The sequence below is a fragment of the Lissotriton helveticus genome, chromosome 2_1, assembly GCF_964261635.1.
Source record: "Lissotriton helveticus chromosome 2_1, aLisHel1.1, whole genome shotgun sequence".
NCBI lineage: Eukaryota > Metazoa > Chordata > Amphibia > Caudata > Salamandridae > Lissotriton > Lissotriton helveticus.
This window is the reverse complement of record NC_136059.1, coordinates 1129862710-1129885180: the sequence shown is the minus strand read 5'-3', so window position 1 is coordinate 1129885180 and position 22471 is coordinate 1129862710. Positions and strand designations below refer to the sequence as shown.

Here is a 22471-nt window from a genome sequence, read left to right as displayed (position 1 = left end):
AATTTCATGGTCCTGAATGTTCAGTCTGATACTACTCCAGACTTACCTGCTATTTCAGTACTACCAGTCAAAGGTGAATTATGTGTCCGTAATTATGGTTCCGTACACGTAGGACATAGTGAATGTACTACTGTTATCCAGTATAGTGACAGTGGGAAATCTGTTTTCAAAGCTTCACGTCATTCTTATTTTATTTGTGGTCAAACTGCATATGTCCGTCTGCCCCTCGATTGGGAGGGAACCTGTTACATTGCTTTCCTACTGCCACCTGTTTTCCTAGCCCCATCTGATTATCACAGAAACACACATCTAGTACACATTAGACATAGAAGGGAGTCCCCAATTGTCGATTATACTGAAACTACTCTAGAACAGTATACAGATTTCAATAAAGGTTTCTTCTTCTTTGTAGGACCTGTCCAGAATAGTAAACTAATTCGTAGGTTAACAAGAACCCTCGAAGCTGTAGTAAATGAGACTGCCTCTGCTCTAGGTAACTTAACCGAAGAACAATCTGCTATGAGATTTGTCGTTTTGCAAAATCGTCTCGTCCTTGACGTCATACTGGCCGATAGGGGCGGGGCCTGTAGAGTCATCGGATCTAGTTGCTGCATTTTCATTCCAAATAACGCGCCGTCTGTTTATTCAGCTATAACCAGACTCCATAAAATTGCCCATCTGTTACACCAAGATCCAGGCACCTGGACATGGTCAGGTTGGTTCTGGAATATAATTTCCGCATGGGGATGGAAAGTCCTGTCCTTTCTAGGTATTGCAGTAGCGATCATATTTAGCTGCTGCCTCTGTATACAATGTGGCCCTGCGATTTGCGGCATTTGTGCTACCTCTTGTATTCCTAGTCCCAAGCCCCGTTCTAAATCCCGTTCCAAGACAATTCGAGACGAGCAAATGGTACTGTATGAAATGATAGATGGTATCATGAAAATTGATGTTTCCTGATGGAAACGTAGTGACAAGGAGGGAATGTGGAAAAGTAAATTTTGCCATGTTCTGTGTCCCTACGCCTCATCCATCATATGTTATGTGTGCATGACCAATATGCATATGTTATTCCCCATGTCCGATTAATGACGCAATTACAGTTGTGTCCACCTCTGGTATGTCATTTTCCAGTCCTCGTGAATACTACGAATATCAGGCCTAGGTAAAGTTATGTTGCCACGTTTCTCAGTGTGCACGTTATTCCATTGTAAAGTCCCCGTTTCCAGGCCTCAAAAGGGCCCGGACCCTGGATTCAGCTCCTGTCTCCTGAAAGCCTCGCTGAGGAGCGATACAGCCCCCACCTGTATCCTCGACCCTTCACTTACTTCCTGCCTCGCAGTGCCCGGTGCAGCTTGGCTCTGCCTCTGAGTCTGCCAAAAGTATGTTATAGTTCCAGCTATCAGTTCAGTCCCCCTCTTCTGCATTCCTAAGCTACTGAACTGCATCAATAGTTTTCGTCATTGTCTAGCCTATTCGGCTCCACGTTAGAGAAATACTGTATTAATGGTCATTTAATATTCTTCATCACGCACTACATGTAGAATAATGCATGGTCCAGTCTTAGAATCAAGTTAGCTTTCCCCCTCATGACTTCTAGTTTATATCAACATGTTCCCTAAACACCAGATACCAGATAGGGTTTAGGTACATGTCGCTCCGACCCTCCAGACTCTAGTCTCTGCTCCTAGCACAGAGTTCGTAGCCCCCAGCTTCTCCTAGTGATACGTCATTGCCAGTTTACGCGCACCATTAGGTTAGAGGTCCCGGCTCCTTAGGTAGCCCCCTCCAATGATTCCGCCCATTCATGACATATTCTGTTACGTTTGCATCACATGTCTATGTATACTCCCAGTTACACCTCTTTTTACTGTTATCTTTCGCGACTGCTACGCGTCACGCCTTCTGCTCCACCCACTGCTACGCCTACTGCAATGTAATGCTATGTGTTTGCGCTATGTATATAAGTCGATGTATTGTTATTAAAAGTTAGCGCGCGCTCATCCCAGATCAAGCCCCGGCAGCTGCTGGGCCCCAGTTGTCCTGCTGGGCCCTGTCACCTCTGTTCTATGCAGGTTGTCCTGATCCTGTCCTTATGCTGTAATAAACCTGCAGAAGCTCCTACTACCTCGAATCTTGACTCTTATTTTATTGAGCTATCTGTTATGCTATAAGCCTAGTCAAAAATAGGGTATTATTTATTTATTTACCACAACAGAGGCACAAATGATAACCTAAATGTTCTCTTTTGTGGTAGTGTGGGCGAACAGTTGGACGTATCAGAGGGAAGGGACAAGCATTTCTTGTACTCACAGAGACACTAAATGGTACACACAAGAGTAAATCCATGAGCAATTTAGAAAAATCATAATTTAATGTAATTTTTATAAAAGATCTTTGTCATCAAGTACACTGATGCCAGATGGTCACTATTTAATTGCCTATTGCTGTTTTTGAGTTCTAAACTTTTAAGCTGAACCTTTGCTCAAATAGCGCTAACAGGTGCAAAAATAAAATGAATGCAACAATACTACCACAAAATGAGCTGCATTACGCTGTGTAATTTGCCTTTCATAACCACATTATTTAGTCCACGCTGCCACATAATCGGGTTCTCTATATTCCAAAATTCCAATAGCCCTGTCCAATCCAACCCCAAAGGAGTCAATCTTTTACGACGAGGTTCAGAAAACCTTTGGGTCGGGGGCAGCTTGGAAGTCATGGCGATGAGTCTTTAATGCTGTACTAGAAAAAAACAGTTCCTGGAGTTAAACAAAGCAATTGTAGTGCGATAATACTGGAGTTTGCGATGAAAGTTCAAACCCAATGACATAAAAAATAGAAAAACACAGAGGTGGACTCAGAGTCTCTGTCCTGCTGCACTGTGGGATTCAGAGAGGTGTCACAAGTTTTCAAGACTGAAAAACGTCAACAAAAGCTGGCATGCGTCCTCATCAAACACTAGATGGCAGGACCTGGCATAGCATATGATCTTCAGCGGCAACAGGATATAAACAAGTATTTAAAAAAGTGTTCTAGATCCCACAACAAAAAAGCCAACCTTTCATGGCTATCACAGAAAATTCAATGATGTAGAATTTCAAAACGTTCTGCACCTGGATCTTGGAAAAGCTGATCAATCAGATGGTATGTCAGTAAATGACAGAACTAATGTCTAGTTCTGGCTAAATTTGGTCTACAGATTTGTTCTTTAAGACAAAATGTGTTTGAGTCTTCTGTGAACAACATATTCTAATCCATCATTCAGAAGTTAATATGTATGATTAAATAAAGTGCACATTCTTTCTGTATTTTTCGGTTTTGCAGATGGGATAAATCAAGCTTACATGAATATATTCATAGTGTTATATGGCCCTTAGGGACATTGTCGACATTACTAAGTTAGCATGAGATTTGCTGCCCTGATGCTGCTTTTGCGCATGCTACTACATGACTATTTTTGCAAGACTTAGTTATGCCTTTCACATGAGAACCTGCTGCTATTCACGTTCTCTGCCGCGTTCTTGGAGTTTACTCTAACACGTTGTACAAGGTCGATAAACAATGCCCCTCGTTATTCTGTTCTGACCAGTCCCTAGCACCTAGACATAACATGCTAAACACAGCTGCAATGCTGGAGACTCGTGCTTTGATATTACAGGGATGCATGTTGTTTTAAGACACTCTTGGTGAGAGACCCTGTCCATGGAAAAGATTTATGCAGTTCCTATGATGTAAACCTTACATCTAGGCTTTAAGGTATGGGGTCTGCTGTCAAAGCCCAGAGATATTCCTTTATATAGATAATCTTCTTCCAGTCAAAAGGAGGGTGGTAAAGGCCTTATAGTCCTTTTTCCACGTTCTTTAAATAATGACCCCCCCCCCCCCTTTGTACTCTATGAAATTGTAACAATGCTAATTGTTCTGAGTTTATGCATTTTGCTGCTGGGAAAGGCCCAGATACTGTGTTGTAGAGCCTGATAGTTAAAATAAACATTTAGAACTATTACAGTGACTCTGCTAATTCCTATTGTGGACAAGTACGAGTGAGCGAGAAAAAGGGTGCGTCTTGCTACAGCAATTCCTGAGAGAGTCGGGAGTGTTGTGTTCTGGGTTGTCCAATCATTTATAGCTTCGTGATTTTGAAGGAGAACAAATGAGACACTATAGCTAGTCGGTTTGGTGATTTTGGGTACTAAGGGGATAGGTTGGTACACCCCTATACACGTAGGTCCTGTTTACCTGTGCATAGTTCTGTGTAGGTGCAGAATCCCAGCAACATTAGTATTTAATAGTTTAATTTTGAAATCATTATGAGGGTTGATTTGTGGTTACATTTTGTTGTCTTTTTCAAAAGAAAACTAATAGAAAGAAAGTATCAGAATGGGGATTGCACCAGTCTATTTATTCTGAAAGTTTTATAAAACATCTAAATACTTTCATTAAAACTGTGCACAGAGAGCAAAGGGTTAGAGAAGACCATGACAAACACAGAATCACACACCCAGCATAACTGGATATGGCTGGGAGGCAACGAGCCTTTGTTGGCTGTGAGGCGGGCTGTGCTCATGGATACTTAGCTGCCTGCGTGAGATGAAAATATCAATCTTGCTACTAAACTGAATTTACTGTTCTGAAGAAAACAAAGTCTGCAGCTGTGAACCATCTTTGAAAGTCACAACAGGCTTTAACATGCTCATTTGCTAAAATTAGCATGGTGCTTAAAAGCAGCAAATGAAGTTGCTAGTGCTATGAATACCTAGAAATAATATAGTACTATCTGCCCTTTACACTGCTCATAAATGTACTGGCAACCTTAATGTTTATGTTCTTTGTGGTTACAAAGTAATTGTGTGCACTAGATTGGGATTCTTATTTTAAAATAAATGTTTTTTTATTTACATTTCTTTTATTGAGTTTCAAGACAAGAGAATCAATCAATGAGCCAAAATGCTCTGTATACCTCGGAATGCAATCCGGCAATAGAGTTATTATTTTGGCAAAGAAAATATAACAACGAAAAGAGAACCCCCCCCCTTCCCATTGTGTATTGGTGACGTCTCCAGAAGCGGGGAATGTCAGTAAATAGATAGATGCGCTAGGAAGCAAAAGTGCTTGTGGCCGCTCGTGTAGGGGGGTCTGCGAGCCGTAGGAGTCTCAAGTATTTGGGACATGTAAGCTCCGTGAGTTCTGACGTCAGTAGGGTGAGGATAGGTTTCCCATAGGTCATGAAATGAGGCCCCAGGGTGTGTCTTTTCCATCCCCAATATAATCCACAGTCTATGAAGCCACCCCAGTCGAGTTGGGACTGTCGTAGTACCCCATTGAGTAAGTATAATTTGGACTGCTGCCCCCAGGGCGAGTGCCATCTGTTTGCCCCTCCGAGATTTAAAGGGGAACGTGATAGCATTCGGGAGGCCCAGAAGGACATAGGCCAGAAAGCGGGGGATTGGGGTGTCAAAGTGGGTGTCGACTTCATAAAGGATCTGTTGCCAGTACGCCCCAAGGGAAGGACAATCGCATAGCAAATGAGTGAGAGTGCCCAGCGAGCCACAGGCTCTCCAACACAACGGACTGCGGGAGTGGTTACCTCTATGGAGTCGAACAGGGTCAGATACCAGAAGGTGGCCACCTTCATAGCTCTCGGTGGAAGCCACATTGCGGGCGGAATGGCAAGCGCTGTAGAAAATATCAAGCCATTCTTTCGTCAACAGTGCGCAACCTAACTTTTCTTCCCAGCGTAACTAACTCAAAGTCTTACCAGCTTATATAAGTCTGAGGTCAAACGGGCGTCGCCATGGCGTGTCAGCACCCACTTCTCAAACGAGGTAAGGAGCCTCTCTGCACCCCCTCGTACCGCCCCACCTAGCACCCAGTGTCGGACCTGTAGGTAGCGATAACACTCAGTTTCTGCTATATCCTGCCCCTTGGGAAGATCCGTAAAGAACGGAGGTCCAGAGAGATCGAAAAGGTGGCTGACAGAACGGCAGGTGGCCTTTGTCCAGTGATGGAACTTCTCGGCGTCCAGGCCTGTCAGTAAACTAGTAAATCAGGGACTCCCAAGCACCCTTGACAGGATCCCTGTAGGGGAATTCACTGCGTAGCCGGGCCCATTGGTCTTCTCAGATGTAGCGCTCTACATCCTACTGCAGTGAATGGATAACTCCCGTCGGGGGTACCAACGGTAGTGTATGAAACAAATAGAATATCTGGGGTAGTATCACCATTTTCACTGCTGTTATGCGGTCTAGCCACGAAAGCGAGTGGGGTCTACATTTCCGAAGGGAGTCCCGGACCTGCCGCTACATTGCTGTGTAGTTCAATTCATTAGTGGCCTATATTGTGGCTGAAACTTGTAAGCCCAAGTAAGGAACTAAATCACGAGCCCACTGGACAGAATAGAATTGCTGCAACAGCCCCAGTGTCTCGGGTGCCAAGGAGAGGTTTAAGGCCTGAGACTTATGCACGTTGATCTTTAAGCCCGATGCTAGTGCAAACCTATCTAGCTCAGCCAAAAATGCAGGCACGGACTCCTTAGGGTGTCTAGTGTGGCCAACACACTGTCGGCATAAAGGCAGAGTTTGTGTTCCGTCCCTCCAAAATGCGGCCCCTTAATGCTAGGGTCGTCCAGCACTCGTTGGGCCATGGGTTCCATATACAGGGCGAACAGGAGCGGTGACAGAGGGCAACCCTGTCCCGTCCCCCTGCACATATGGAAGGCTGACGAGGCAACCCCGTTCAACCGCACCGTATCTGTAGGGTTCGCGTAGCTCCCAAAAACCCAATCAATAAAGCGTCAGGGATGCCGAAGTGGAGCAGAGTCGCCTTGAGGTACGGCCAGTGGACCCTGTCAAACGCTTTCTCAGCGTCGACAGAGAAGATCATTCGCTCCACGGTGAAGCGCTCAGATCTGTCCACCAAGTGCAGGAACCTGTTTGTATTACCGGAGTACTAACGGCCAGGATCGAACCTGGATTGATCCGGGTCTATTAACTCGGGTAGATGACAAAAAAGTCTCTGCGCCAGGATCCCAGTAAAAAAATTTAAATCTACGTTTAGGAGGGATATAGGGCGAAAAGTGCCACATAGACGCCGATCCTTACCCGGTTTGGGTATGACCGTATCAGCGCCTCCAGCATTGAGGATGGGAGGGGGCAGCAGGGGTGGTGGCAATCAATTTACAGACCCGCACCAGCAGTGGGGCGAGGACAGCGCAGAACTTTTTATAGAAAACAGAGGAGAATCTGTCCGGGCACGGAGCTTTATGGAGTTTTAAGCGAGAGATTGCAGAAATAACCTTCCAATCTAATGGGAGCTGCAAGCTCCTCCGCCTGACACGGTAGAAGATTAGCCGTGGGGACTCCCTGTAAATATTGGGCTGGGCTGTCTGTGGGCAGGGTCTGGGCCGCGTAGAGAGTCTCATAGAACTGCCGGAATGTGTCTGCAATTTTGCGATCCGTGTCATGTTCCAGCCCCTGTTGATCCAGATTCACAGTGACACGAGAGGCTTGTCGCTGTGCACGTAACCCGCCTATCTCCCCCTACATAGAATGTGTGTCGCAAACGAAGGGCCAAGTACTCAGTCCCATCCATATCCAGGCCTACCAGCTGTGCCCTGGCCACCTTAAGCTGCTTCCAGACTCTAGGCGCCCCTGTCCGTTGGTGGATTCGCTCCAGTTCAACAACCTCCCCAGTTAGTCACTCCCTCTTTTCCCTCCTATCCTTATTGTCTGCCGCTGCTATGCCCAAAAGTTGTCCCCTGAACCCCGCTTTTAGAGCTTCCCAGAGAGTTGTTGTGGGGATGGTTGGGGAGTCATTAAGGTCCAGATAGTTGGTAATACAGTAATTAATTTGCTGCACCGCCGAGGGGCGCTGGATCATCGTCTCTTGGGAGGCGCCAGAACCTACGGGAGGGTCAGGGATGGTGTAAGGACCGGGATATCTGCAATGCAGAGTGATCAGATAAGGGGTATGGAAGGATCTCTACCTCACGCGTCTGTTGCACTAACGAGTCAGAGGTGAGTATGTAGTGAAACCTGGCATAAGGCTTGGGTGGGTGAGAGTAAAAGGTGTTTTCCCTGGACCCTGGATGGCGCAGTCGCCAGGCGCCTGCCAGCCCAGCCTCTGCCAACAGCTGTCTCCCATCGTCAGACAAGGCGCCAGTCTGTCTCCACCACTGCCCGATCGGTCCTTTGCTCCATCAAAGGCCAGATTAAAGCCCCCCCCTCCCAATAATAAAGCCCCGTCAGGTAGGCAAGTCAACTAATGGACCACTTCTAGGATGAACCCTTCTTGGCCTTCCTACACCGTAGCTACTGTGAGTGTGTGCGGGCCCAGGGTGAAAGCCAGACCCACACCATGATCTGTACTTTTTCAGTAGACATCTCAGATTTTTTTTAATCGTTTTTTTGATTTTAATATGACAGTGACAATAATAAACAAACAGTGTTACATGGTTTGCATTGTATGGATTTAGGTCACTTACAGCAGCTCCTTTGACAACTAAATCTTTACAAATAATCATTTGTTGGGCAAGCATGCATGACCGTATCAATTGAATTGTAACAGGGCGGTAATCAACATTCAGAGCCCGGTCTTGTGAGGAAGCCTGTAACCCGCCATGCCTAGGCAGTAACTTTGAGTTGCTGGAGTGATATAGAGAACCATGGTAAACTGTTTTTTTATACAACAACAAGAGTATCCACGGGTCTAAAAAAACATTATCTGATCTCTCACAAAACATGAAACAACCCACTCTGAATAAAGAAAGAAATCTTATATCTTCCTTGGATACCCATCAGTCACCAAACTGGATGATCTTTTTCTTCATCTGGGTTTCCTTGTCCACATCACTCAAAGCTTTAACGGGGCTGCAAACTTGTTATCAGCCCACGATACGCCCGAGTATGTGATCTCTACTAAAAAGTAGGTTCTTACCAGATGAAACAGATGGTAATCAATGGGATTTTATAGTGCAGTGCTCAGGTAAACAAAGTGAAAAGTATTAAAATTGATCTATGAGAAACCTTACTTTATTGATGTATCTCATAGTTCAAACTAAAAGGACAGTGCAGAGATAGGGTTAACAAATAACTATCTAGAATCTTAACATGGTCAACATGTTTCAGCACTAATGGTTAGCTAACTCTAACCGTGCTTTCTTCAGGACCTACTACTGAAATGCTACTGCAATGAAAAAAATTGTGTACACAAAAGACATACATATACAATATAACGGATCTAAATGATACCACCATAGTCACCCGATTCGCGGTGTGAAAAAAAGTCCTTCCTCATACAACATCCTTTGACAGACGATGTCTATGAGAAAAAAGATCATCATATCTCAGTGTGGGGCCACATTACCCACGGAGTGCCCAGGCCTCCGGCAGGCCGGAAACCAGCCCCCGGGGACAAACTGCGACACTTATTCACCGGGGAGCGACGCTCACGTGACATCGGAGAAGGGTGAGGACGACTACCACGGCCGTATCTGAAGTTGTCCGCTGAAGCAGACCAAGGGGAGGACGTCGACCTGGAGAGACGCACCGAGAGAAGTTTCATCCGGCTCTCCCATCACGACTTCAGCTTAAACTGTTGGCACGCCGCACAATCAGTGGTGCCCTGATCCTTCCCCAAACACTACATACAAATGAGTTGTGGGTCCGTCACCGACATAAGACGTCCACACGACGTGCAAGTCTTGAAGCCCGAAGGCATTGGCACACTGTTCCACAAAAAAAAGACAAGGGAAAGAAAAAAGAGGGCCCAAACAGGTCCGTAGCAAGGACCGGATCCGCGTTGCACGCGGAAAAGGAAAAAACTGATGTGGGCGTGCCGAGGCGGGTCTTATGTGACCTCCCTGACTTCACATACGCGGACGACGCCTGGGCGGAGTCACGTGATGACGTCCTGCCTCCGGCGCGCAGCGATGCGGTGGCAAAAAGTTTCCGGATCCAGTCTCACGCCTGGGGATAATTCTACGTTAAGGAATCTGCGGCTAGTAGTCTCTATCAGATAAGTCCTTCTAGAGGGGTAACTTACCTATATCTTAGGCAGTGCTAGCTGGCATGACACCCAGGCAGGGTGCCATGTCGACTGTTATTTTTCATCTCACAGGGGCATTCAAGCTGCAGGGGCAATGGCAAAGTCCTAATGAGGGCTTCCCAGGGACCCTCTTCAGCCTCAAGGCCCTGGGTACCACTTACTAGGGACTTACAGGGGCCTAGAAGTACCAATTGTGTATGGGTTTTTAGGGAAGAAGCACAGAACCTGGTTGGAAGGGATGCTGTGCACTACAATCCAAACCACATCAATACCAGGCAAAAAGTGGGGACTAACCATGTCAAAACGAATAGTTTTCTTACCTGTCGGTGTAGTTTTGCAGCTTGAAGATCTTTCTGGATTCACTATGCTGTGCATTATTCCGCGGTCTTGTGGTTGGGTCCGGATTCGTAGTCTTTTCTTTTTTTTTTTTTCGTAGCCCAGGAGGGCGTCGGCGTCACACCTCCTTGGGTGCATTTCCGGTGACGTCGGCATGCTTCCTGCGGAAGCTCCCACTCCTGGGCGCCATCTTCGGGTTCTTTTTTTCCCGTGTTTCTTTCGTTTCTGAAGTAATGGCAATGTTCTATTTAGGTGATATTTTACCGCTTTGTATTCTTAAAGTCCTTTCTTTTTTAACCACCTCTTCTCTCTCCAGCCTCATCTTTCTGGCGGAGGTGGGTGGGTTCGCTAGTGAATCCAGAAAGATCTTCAAGCTGCAAAACTACACCGACAGGTAAGAAAACTATTCGTTTTGCAGCGTGAATCTTTCTGGATTCACTATGCTGTGCATAGATTTTGTAGCGGTTTCTCATCTCTGTGGCGGCTGGGTGGAAGATGAGCGTTGGTTATTGAATATGTGCTGGAGCACCTTTTGTTCGACTTGTGCTTCCTTGTTCATCTGTATATCCACACAGTAGTGCTTCGTGAACGTGTGCACCGAAGCCCATGTTGCTGCCAGGCATATGTCCTCTATGGGTGTGTTAGCCAGGAAGGCTATTGTAGCCCCCTTTTTCCTAGTGGAGCGGGCACGTGTCCCCTCTGCTAGCTCTCGTCCTGTACGTTTGTGGCAGAGTTGAATTGTCTGTGCGGTCCACCGTGCAATAGTCTTTTTGGTTACTGCCTTTCCCATGAAACTGTTGGCGAATGACACGAAGAACTGTTTTGATTTCCTGTGTCCCTTCGTCCTCTCAATGTAGTGCATGACTGCCCTTCTGGCGTCCAGGGTGTGCCGAGCCCGCTCTGCGCTAGTTGTTGGTTTTTGGAAAAAACTCGGTATCTGTATAGACTGGTTCATGTGGAATTTGGATACCACCTTCGGCATGAAGTGTGGGTCAGTCCTCATCACAACCCTATCATTGTGTATTTGTATGTAGGGTTCTTGTAGCGTTAGCGCCTGAAGTTCGCTTACTCTTCGTAAGGACGTTATTGCAACCAGGAAAGCTGTTTTCATAGTTAGCATCTTTAGAGAGGCCTTGTGAAGTGGTTCAAAGGGTTCCTTCATGAGTTCCGTTAGGACTATGTTTAAGTTCCATGCAGGTGGCGGCACCCGCTTGGGTGGTGCGATCCTTTTCGCTCCTTCTAGGAATCTTTTCACCACCTGTGATGTGAAGAAACTCCTGCACGTTTCTCCCCTTGTGTAGGCGACTATCGCTGCCAAGTGAACTCTTAACGAGGATGAGCTAAGGTTCTTTTCCAGCAAGTGTGTCAGGTACTTTAGCACTGTGGAGTCCTTCATTTTATTGTGAAGTCTTTCTTTCCTGCACCACATTGTGAATCTTTTCCATTTCGCAACATAGCACTTCCGAGTGCTGGGCCTTCGTGCCTCCCGAAGCACCCTCAGGGTGCTTTCTGGTAATCTCAAATGTGCAAACTCTATGTCCTCAGGAGCCACGCTACTAGGCTCAGGCTCTCTGGCTCTGGGTGTAGCACCTCTCCGTTCTGCATGGAGAGTAGGTCTTTCCTCCTGCCGAATCTGTGGGGTGCACACTGTGTCATCTCCATGATCTGCGAGTACCATGTCTGCCTGGCCCACTGTGGCGCGACCAGTATCAGGGTCATGTTGCTCGCTCTGCACTTGCTCAGCACTCTGTGCATCAGTGGTATCGGGGGAAAGGCGTAAGCAAATGTCCCGGACCAATCTATCCATAGGGCATTCCCCAGTGACCCCTCCTCGGGCTGTCTGGATGCGACGTTTTGGCATTTTGCATTCCGGCGTGTGGCAAACAGGTCCACTGATGGTGTTCCCCATCTGTCGAACAGCCACTTTGTCTCCTGCGCATTGAGCTCCCACTCGTGGGATGCCGATGTCTGTCTACTGAGCCAATCTGCCTGTATGTTGTCCTTCCCTGGTAGGTGTATGGCTAGCAGGTCTATTTTGAGAGGGATGGCCCATCTCCATATCTCCTGCGCCAGCGTTGAGAGCGGGGCTGACTGTGTGGCCCCCTGCTTGTTGATGTAGAACATCGCGGTGGTGTTGTCCGTCTGTAGCAGCACCTTGTGATTGTACAGTCTTGTTTGGAAAGCTTTCAGTGCAAGGAAGATAGTCTTCAATTCTAGGTAATTGATGTGCCTTGTCGCATCTGTTGGTGCCCACAGTCCCCTCACCTTGAGCTCCTCCATGTGAGCGCCCCATCCCGTCAGGGATGCGTCTGTGGTGATGGTCACTGTTGGCGTTGGGGGTGTTAGAGGCTTTCCCCTTGTTATGTTCTCCATGGTCCACCATGTCATCTCCTTCTGCACTGCGTGCGTCACAACCACTAGATCCTCCCAACTGCCTGTAGCTTGTGACCATTGCTCCTGTAGCCATTCTTGAATGGGTCTCATGTGGAGACGTACATTGGGTACCAGGTGGATGCATGATGCCATCATCCCCATGATCTTGCTCGCAGTCCTCACTGTCCGAGCTTGTCCCTTCCGGTAGAGGCGAGTTTCCTTCACCAGCGCCCTCGCCCTCTTCTCGCTGGGGAACACCTTGCCCTGTAAGGTGTTGATCTGTGCTCCCAGGAAGATCTTCACTTGTTCCGGCTCCATTGATGATTTCTTCCTATGGATGGAGAACCCCAGGCTTATGAGCGTGCTCGTCACTGTATGTGCGTGCTGCTTGCATTTCTGGTATGAATTTGCTTTCACCAGCCAGTCGTCCAGGTAAGGGTATACGTGTATTCCTTGCCTTCGTAGGTGCGCTGCGACTGCTGCGAGGCACTTTGTGAAGACCCTTGGTGCTGATTTTAGCGCGAAGGCTACTGTTGTGAACTGGTAGTGGCTTTCTCCGATGGTGAACCTGAGCATATGCTTGTGCTTTCTGTTCATTGGGATGTGCAGGTAGGTGTCTTTGAGGTCTATTGTGACCATGAAGTCCCCGATCTGCAATTGCGGGAGCACCTCTTGCAGGGAGGTCATTTTGAATTTTTGCGTTCTTATGAATTTGTTCAGGAACCTTAGGTCCAGAATGGGTCTCATTGTCTCGTCTACCTTTGGCACCAGGAAGTACGTTGAGTATATTCCTGTGTTTCTTTCCTTGAAGGGTACCCGTTCTATGGCCTGCTTCCGCAGGAGTTCCTTTGCCTCTTCCTGAAGACACTCTAGCTGTTTGCTTGCTAGTTGTTTTCTCTTTGGTTTTCTGCTTATTGACCTCCCCTCCAACTCTATGCAGTAACCGAATTGGATGATGTTGAGGATCCATTTGTCTGATGTGATTTTTCTCCATCCCTGGAGGTAAAATCTTAACCTTCCTCCCACTGGTGTTATGTGTTCGTAGATGTCTAGCTTGTCTTGATCCCTCTGTACGTGCTGCCCCCTGGGATCTTTTCTGTGGGTGGGCACACAGAGTTTTTTTAAGTCACTTAGAGGCGGGCTGCTGTCCCCCTCTTCTATTCTGGCCATGTCCATTTCCTCTCCCTCGAAAGGACTGGCCTCTTTGTTGGTATTGCCAGGACTGCTTCTGCTGACCCTGCGAGTCTGTCTGGTGCGTTTGTTGGAAAGCCTGGTGTGATGTACCTGGCTGGTTTCCACCTCTCCCGCCAGGCCTCCGTGACGGGGTGCCCCTTTTGTTGCCTCTGAACTGCAATGCTCCCATGGACCTTGCTGTTTTGTTATCCTTCTTCAGTTGGCTGAGCTTCTCATCAACTGTTGTTCCGAAAAGCGTGTCGCCGTTGAACGGTGTGTTCAGAATGCTGTGTTGCACCTCTGGTTTGAAACCCGAGATCCTTAGCCATGCGTGTCTTCTTTCAGTGACACCCATCATTATGAGCCTGCTGGAGGTGTCTGCCCCATCTAGGGCCGTCTTAAGGCAAGAATTTGCCGCGTTCTTCCCTTCTTCAACCAGTTTTTCGGCCTTCTGCCTGGCATCCTGGGGCAGGTCCTTCACCAACTGCCCCAGCTCCTCCATGATCTGGTACATGTGTCTGTTTATCAGGGCGTTGGAGTTAGCCATGCGCCAGTGGGTCGCGGCATTCCGTTCGCTCCTTCTGCCCACCAGATCCCTCCTTTTGCTCTCCTTATCCGGTGGTGGTCCAGAGGTAGTGGGTACGTTAGCCCTCTTCCTTGCTGTGGCCGTGATAATGGAGTCTGCGGAGACCATCCCCTGAATGTAGGGTGGGTCTTTTGAGGAATGTTTGTATTTTTTCTCTGTTCTGGGAGTTACTGCCTTGCATGTTGCGGGCTCCCTGAATGCTTCCTTCCCCTGGGCCAAGACGCTGTCGAGCATTGGCAGGTACTGGCTCTTTGTTTGTGTTGGGAGCAATGTCTCTAGAAGGAAGTCTGCTTTCTGCCTCTCTTCGTCGAGCTTGAGCTTGAATGCCGCTGCGGCAGACCTTATCACCGAGTTGTAGGCCCCGATGTCGTCCAGCGGCGAGGGCCTCGAGGGATATGTGTCGACCGCCTCCTCCAGGCTGTCGGTCTCGACATCCAGGTAATCCACCTCCTGTAGGTCAGAGGGGGCCGACACTGCGTCCGTCCTGCTGTCCTCTTCCTCCCCATAGTTGTAACTATCGTAGGGATTCTCGTACTCTTCCTGGTCGTCGACCACCTCGACGTCCGGGTCTTGTTCTTCGGTGACCTCGTCTTCCTCCTTGACCACCTCCACCACCGGTGGCTTGGTCTTGTGAGGGATCGTGAAGGCTTTCATCTTTGCGTCGAATTCTTTCTTCCGCTGCACGATGTTTTCCATTTCGGCTTCGAGGCGCCTTCTCTTTTTCTCCATCTCGGCCGCGTGTTCCGCGTCGGATGGTTCGGCCGCTCTTTTCGGCGGTTGGCTCGGCGCCGTGCCTTTCGGTGTCGAAGTTTTCGACGTCGAATCGGATTTTGGGTCTCTGGTCAGCGTCGGTAGTTTAGGGTCCTTATCCCTCTGCGTCGATCGATCCTCTTTCAGTGACACCCATCATTATGAGCCTGCTGGAGGCGTCCGTCCTGCTGTCCTCTTCCTCCCCATAGTTGTAACTATCGTAGGGATTCTCGTACTCTTCCTGGTCGTCGACCACCTCGACGTCCGGGTCTTCTCCGACGACTTCTGCTGTTCAACAGCTCTCGGCACCGGGGACTCCTTCTCAGAGGATCCGCTGGGCCTGTGAGTACTCGCGGACGCCTGGTGCTTCGGCATCGGCGCTTTCGAGGCCTTGCCCTCGTTTTTTCGAGACTCAGAGTCTCTCGGGTTCTTGGGGGCCGAAGAGTCTCCTACCTTATCAGAAGTCTTCGTGTAATCTGTCTCTACGACCGTGTAGCTGTCGTCTTCGGCGGCAGCGTTGTCCTCTTCCTCGGAAGACATCCCCAGATCGTAGAGGGACGGAGTCGGGGCCTTCCCCTGCAGGGTGGCGTGCGCTACCTTCTGTCTCTCTCTCACACGAAGGGTCTTCGGGGTGAAGGCGGAGCAGGCGTTGCAGTCCTCGCTTTCGTGATTCACCGGTAGACAAAGGTTGCATACCGGGTGCTGGTCCTTCTGCGCGTACTTGTGGTGGCAGTTACGGTAGAACTTGAACGGCGTGTTGTCCATCATCGAGCGCTCAGGGCCTCCCTGGTCGCGTGTTCGTCGACGGTCGTCAAGGATCTTGATGAATTCGCCTTTTCCTTTGCTGACTACTCGTCGATGAAGTCCCCTGGAGTCTTCAGATGACTTTCCTTTGTGATTTCTGTATTTTCCTTTCTTCTTTCTCCAAAAATGTCTGGAGCCCAAACGGGAACGATCCAGACCCGACCGCGGAAAAAAAAGAATCTGAAGATGGCGCCCAGGAGTGGGAGCTTCCGCAGGAAGCATGTTGACGTCACCGGAAATGCACCCAAGGAGGTGTGACGCCGACGCCCATCTGGGCTACGAAAAAGAAAAAAAAAAAAAAAAAGAAGAAAAGACTACGAATCCGGACCCAACCACACGACCGCGGAATAATGCACAGCATAGCGATTCACGCTGCAAAAGAAGCACTTACTCACAAAAATAATGCAAGCTGGTCATCATTTTCCACTTATTCCCAAGTCACCCTAGGCAAAATTCTCAGTGCAGTGAACCCAGCCAACCACTCCGCTGACCCACTTCCGGCAAACGCAGTCAAAGACCTTATTCCACTGCTTCTACCTCTCTGGTCCAAGATCATAAACAGTTCCCTCCAACAAGGATGCATTCCAGACACCCTCAAAGTAGGCCAGGTTTCACCCATCCTAATGAAGCCCACGGCAGACCCCACGGACCTAAACAACTATCGCCCAATCTCCAACATCCCCACCCTTGCCAAGCTGCTGGAAAAATGTGTACATCTATAGCTAACGAAACATATTGATCATATTGACCTACTCAACCAACACCAATCAGGTTTCCGTGCTGGCCACGGCACAGAATCAGCCATGACACACATCATTGATGACGCGCTGCAAATACTTGACCATAATGGATCCTGTTTACTCATCCTACTGGACCTATCTTCAGGCTTTGATACAGTTAAACATGACAACTTGTTAGACCTCCTGGAACATAGAATGGACTTATCTGGAGCAGTACTAAGCTGGTTCACCTCATTTCTCTAAAATCAGACACAACAATTCAAAATCAAGAACACCCTGTCCAAGCCCGTCCCAGGGACCCTGGGGGTACCGCAAGGATCAGCACTATCTCCAACACGGTTTAATCTCTTCCTGGAACCTCTAACGGAAATTCTACAAACCTCTAACGTACAATACCACATGTATGCAGATGATACACAGCTATACCTCAAGATACAGTCTGTGGATGATATCAAATTACTCAACACAGCTCTTAGGAACACACAAACTTGGCTAGCTGAAAATCATCTTAAATTGAACGCCCTAAAGACTGAATTTCTTCTAATAGCCCCACCGGCTCAAATCCCGAAATTGCAAGATTGGATCAAACATAGTTAAATCCATCCTCATGGCTAAACACACGAGTATGGTCTGCTGAATCAATCTGGCGAAAAACAGCTATATTCTCAACCACAAGACAGTTAAACTATGCCAAATATAACTATATACATTTTTTTTTCTTGTGTGTGAATTTAACCCTACTGCTTATATATGTAACTTTTTACTGTTTGTATAGCGCTCTGATATCCACTAGGATCTTGTTCGCGCTCTATAAAACTACTCAAATTAATAAATAAACCTTGGATGGGATAGTCACTCTTACATCACTAATATTAGTAGATCAGGGTGATTTTCATTGAACACAAGTGCTCTTATTACAAAAAAGGTTGGAGACCCCTTTTCTATACATTTGGTGTAAAAAAAGTTTTATAAGGAACTAAAAAAAAAAAACGGAAGAGCCCATAGATATTACCGAGAAAGAATTAAGGAAGTAAGAAAATCAAAACAGATAATTACAAAGCTATCCCCTATCCTCTGACTTCTTCGAATCCATGAACAGCAGGATAGACATGCCCCTAGACAGAGAAAAAGAGAAGTAAGAGGCTTTAACCTTGCAGAGAAATACCAATGTTGGATTTGTTAATGCTCAGTGTTCTGAAGAAGTCTGCCATGAAGTGACCAAGGATCTAACTGACCAAGTTAAACTTATATCCATTTCTGTGACTTGCTTTAAGCAGTACCTTCATGTCCATTGTCACAGACAGTGCTCAAACGCTACCAGGGACCCAATCTTCGATACAAGAAAGCACATAAAACCATGCAAATTCAATTTCTTGAATTGCAAAAACATTTTAAAAAGAATGTATGGCCTAATGTACACTGAAATGGGCCAGTTATGGAGAGATACACCACCTCACTTCTCTCTCCCCACCACCTCCCACACTGAATAAATGGTTGACTAGAGTCAATTAAAATAAAAGAAATGCACTAGAAGTGTTGCCTGGCCTCTGGTAAGGCCCAGGATTCATAGGGCACCCAAAGGTGGCTAGGTATAGCCATTGGCTATGGCCTATGTACTTTAGGTTCAAAGCTTGGCCTTTGGCGAATTCTGCATTTCAGTTCTGAGTCATGAAGCCCCCTCAGGGTGCACGGTCTGGCCTCCCTTACTTACCACTTTCTTCTTTAGACGGGGCTAGCCAAGGCAGTATGTGGTGCCCAGTGAGCTGTGGATGAACACCCTGGGCACCACTACACAGCGCAATGTCTGGGTGCAGAGCATGGGCTTTGGTCACACCCTGAAACTAGCACTTCTACCACATCCTAGAAACAATAGGCATGGACAGTGGATCTGAACACGTTTTGTGCATCTGGCTCATTGCAGAAGGCCATGGCCTTTGGGCACTGCTTCTATCCAGTTTGTTTACCCCCGGTAAACCATACTATATTTAACATTTAACAAAACCTCCTGTGATTCTGGGTAAATCACTTAATCTCCCCGTGCCTAAAATGAATGTGTGTCCGTCCTCATGTAACGTAACTGGTGCTATGTAAAGCGCTCTGGCGCTCTGATACCTGATTCGGTTCGGGTATATAAAACTCTGCAAAAAAAAATAAAAAATGTCAAGCTTATTTTAGATCATAATTTCGTTTTGTAGCTGCAAATTTTAAAACTGAAAATCTGCTTTTCCATTGCTAAAATATTTTTCTCAACTCGTCCTCAGACTATCTACAGCTGCTACAGTTTGGTAATGGGTATTCTGCCTCATGGCCCAAACCATTTTTCCCATGATGTAAAAAAAAAAAAAAAAAAAAAAAAAAAAAACACGCAATTTTAGGCAAAAACATTCATTTTGAAACTGAAAAATATATTTGTCACAAATTCGGACCCAAATTGTGATTAAAAATTGTAATTGGTTGACATTTCTATACATTTTTTACCTCACTGGTTACTTGAGAACAGGGGAAATTGAACGTCTTTCTTCTTTTGCATTGTACAATTTTACAAAGTTTCATGAAACCAAGAAAGGAGCACAAGTTGGACAACACACTACTTTGGCTCATCCAAATCTAGTGCCAATTCATCGAACGTTTATTTCACTACGCTCATCAATATTTTCCACATTGGAATTAATCAGAAATTCTTTATTTTTGCTGCATTCTCAGCTTCCAACTTTTGACCCTCATACCTGGAGAATCGTCACAAAATTCTCCAAGATCAAGTTTAGAGATTCTAGTCAAACTTCTAAGAGGTTTTGTAGTTTCATCAAAACATGTTTTAGTAAAAATACAGATATTATATTCCCAATATGGACACCATCTTAACCACAACTTCAAATTGCTTTTGTTAGTTGAGCAATATATAGAAATTCTACAAGCATAAATCTGTCATATGAGATGTATTACCACTGTGGGTGTGGGAGAGGTGATGAATAATGAGGAAGGCTCTAGTGATTCATGATGTCCTCTTCTAAAAAAATAAAAAATGGTACTAAATAGCATATTATTGAACGGTGACCTGTAGGAAGCGGAGGTTCAGTTGCAGTAACCACCCCCCCACACTTTTTACCAGACTACTGGTGCACTTTGACTATGTGCCCTGGGTCCCCGCCAATCAGGTACCCAGGGCCCCTGTGCTTTCCCAAAACTGTACTGTGTACCACCAATTGGCACATCCCTGGCCACATGTCAGTCCCTTGTAAAAGGTATTAGGGAAGGCCTGTGAGGGGAGCACCACTATTTGTGCCACCCTTAGCGGCCCTGTTTTTTTTTCTCTCTTTCTCCTTCTTGCTCGTCGTGTTTTGGTGCAGAACAAAGTGAAGAGTCAACATGGCACACATCCCTTACAACCCAGTGCCCTGGCATTGGTCAGCCACCCCTCTAGCTGGGTGCCCTATACAAGTGGTGAGGGTACAGGAGCACTGTACCCCTACAGTGTCTAGACCAAGTCTCAGATACTTTAAGTGCAGTACTGCCATTAAAAGTATATGGTGCTGGGAGTTTGTCATTGCAAACTCCAAAGCACCATAATGGCTTTACTGAAAACTGGGAAGTTGGTATATAACTTCTCAGCACATTAAACCCACACTGATGGCAGTATGGGATTTAATGAAAAATGCACTCAAAGGGACTCCTAGATGCCCCCTGAAAAACAATCAGCCTCTGGTGGGTTCCCTGACTGGTACACACTGGACTGCCACCACAAGACATGTTTCTGGACCCCTGTGGTGGAAGCCTTCACTCCCTGAGCCCAGAAACAAAGCTTTTCCTGGGTGGAGGGGTTCACACCTTCCCCAGGCCAGGAAGACCCAACTGTGGCAGTGGAGCTTTAAAGGTCTTGCCGCCTTTGTAAAGCGACCCCAGCCGCTCCTGCTATCAGGACCAGCCGCCTTCCCGTCTCCCCTCCTTTCCGGCGGGGAAAGTTTGCCGGCCCGAAGGTGTGCACACCTCTGTCAACCCCAACCCTCAGGTGGGTGAGGAGGGGTAAAGCCAACTCTTCAGTGCCCGCCATCTTGCAGTTGGCAGGCACTCCCCAATCAGGATTAGAGACAGTGCCTACTCCACCACGTGGGGTGTGCTCATTAAGGGTGTAGTCACCCTAAAGTTCAGTAGACCACTGATTACTGACCTCGAGACCCCTAAAACGCCCTCTAAATACAGTATTTAGGGGGCAGCCCTGAACCAGGAAGACAGATTCCCGCAGCCTACAATGAGGTAGGACGAAAGAAGACGCCCAGCAGAGAAGAACTGACTTGGCCCCAGCCCAACCGGCCCGTCTGCAGTTTCCAGAGATTCTGCGCCAAAAGCCGCCTGGTCCTGCAGCCAGCGACCTCCAGAACCCTAGGAGGGCTGACTGCCTTCAACAAAGACCGGATCTCCTGTGAACAGCAGCTCTGTTCACAAGAAACTCCCAAAACAGACTGAGCCTGCTGAGGACAAAGAAACCAGACGCCTGGAACCACCACTGCACCCGTCGCCTACAGCCCGAGTTAGAGTGTCCCACCGGTCCCAGAGAGGTCCCCCAGCTCGCCAGAGTCTGAGTCCACCGTGGGTTGACCCCTCCAAGACTCCCAGACGTCGCCTGCAGCTCTGCACGGAGCGCCCCCCCCCTCCAACTGCGAGTGGCCCGGTAAGGTGGAATCTGACCTCAAAAGACACCCCAGCATCTAGCCGCCCTGCACCCTGGAGAAGAGAACCCAAGGTACACCTACATCCCCGAGCCCTCCAGTTTACCTGCCCAGCTGTTGCTTCCTCCTGGGAGTCTTCCTGGACCGAGCCTGCAGCCAAAATCTAAGACTGACAACCCACATTGAAAACAGGGCACCCAACCCTTAAAAAAAAAAAAAACACAACACCCAGCCGCCGCTTTTGGTGCACCTTGTGTACTAACATGGATCCTCCATTGCCCTGAGCCTAACATGCTCATAAGCAGCCACCAACCAGAGGCCCCCTATCCCCCATTGGATAACATTGGGCCTCAGCATTCTTTACCCGGCAGCCCTAGTGCCGCTGAGAGTGCTTTGAGTGCGCATCCTTGACCCTGGGGTAACCCTTCTTCTAACCCCAGAAACTTATCCCCAAAGACCGAGTACTTACCTGGTAACCAATAACTTCATTTCTCACCATAGGAATACATGGACTGTTTTCCCTTTAAAATTGTTTTAAGTGTACAGTTGATTTCTATGAAAACCTGAAAAACTACAACTGTGCAAAACTGATTGTACTTACCTTTTCTCTAGGAAATGTCCCAGTGTGATATCTAGGCATATTACACTGAGTAGAAAACGTAACTTAGAAAGTAATCTGAAAAGTAATTGCATTTGAACTTTCATTATATTGTAAAACACTGCATAAGATTTTGAAAAGCATTGATTTCACTTACCTGTGCCACACTTGGCTTGGTTCTAGAAATAAAAGAACTAATATTTTTATACAAACAAAGTTGGTCGGAGTTCAGTCTTTGAGTGTGTGACATCATTTGCTGATTGAGTGTGTACAACAAATCCTACCCTCTGATAAAGCCTTACTGCTCGCCCACACTACCTCAAATAGAGAGTAAGGTGCCATCTACTTTTACCTCTGCCTATCTTTGGGGTTCCACTGGACTCTGTGCACACTATACCTC

The 22471-nt window shown here is 47.3% G+C and overlaps 1 protein-coding gene across 2 annotated transcripts in view; it reads right to left on the bottom strand.

Annotated features, from left to right (window-relative positions):
- Nucleotides 1–22471, bottom strand: part of HAUS6 (HAUS augmin like complex subunit 6) — a 393765-nt gene that overhangs the window by 253748 nt on the left and 117546 nt on the right. The gene's annotated exons all lie outside the window — the stretch shown is intronic.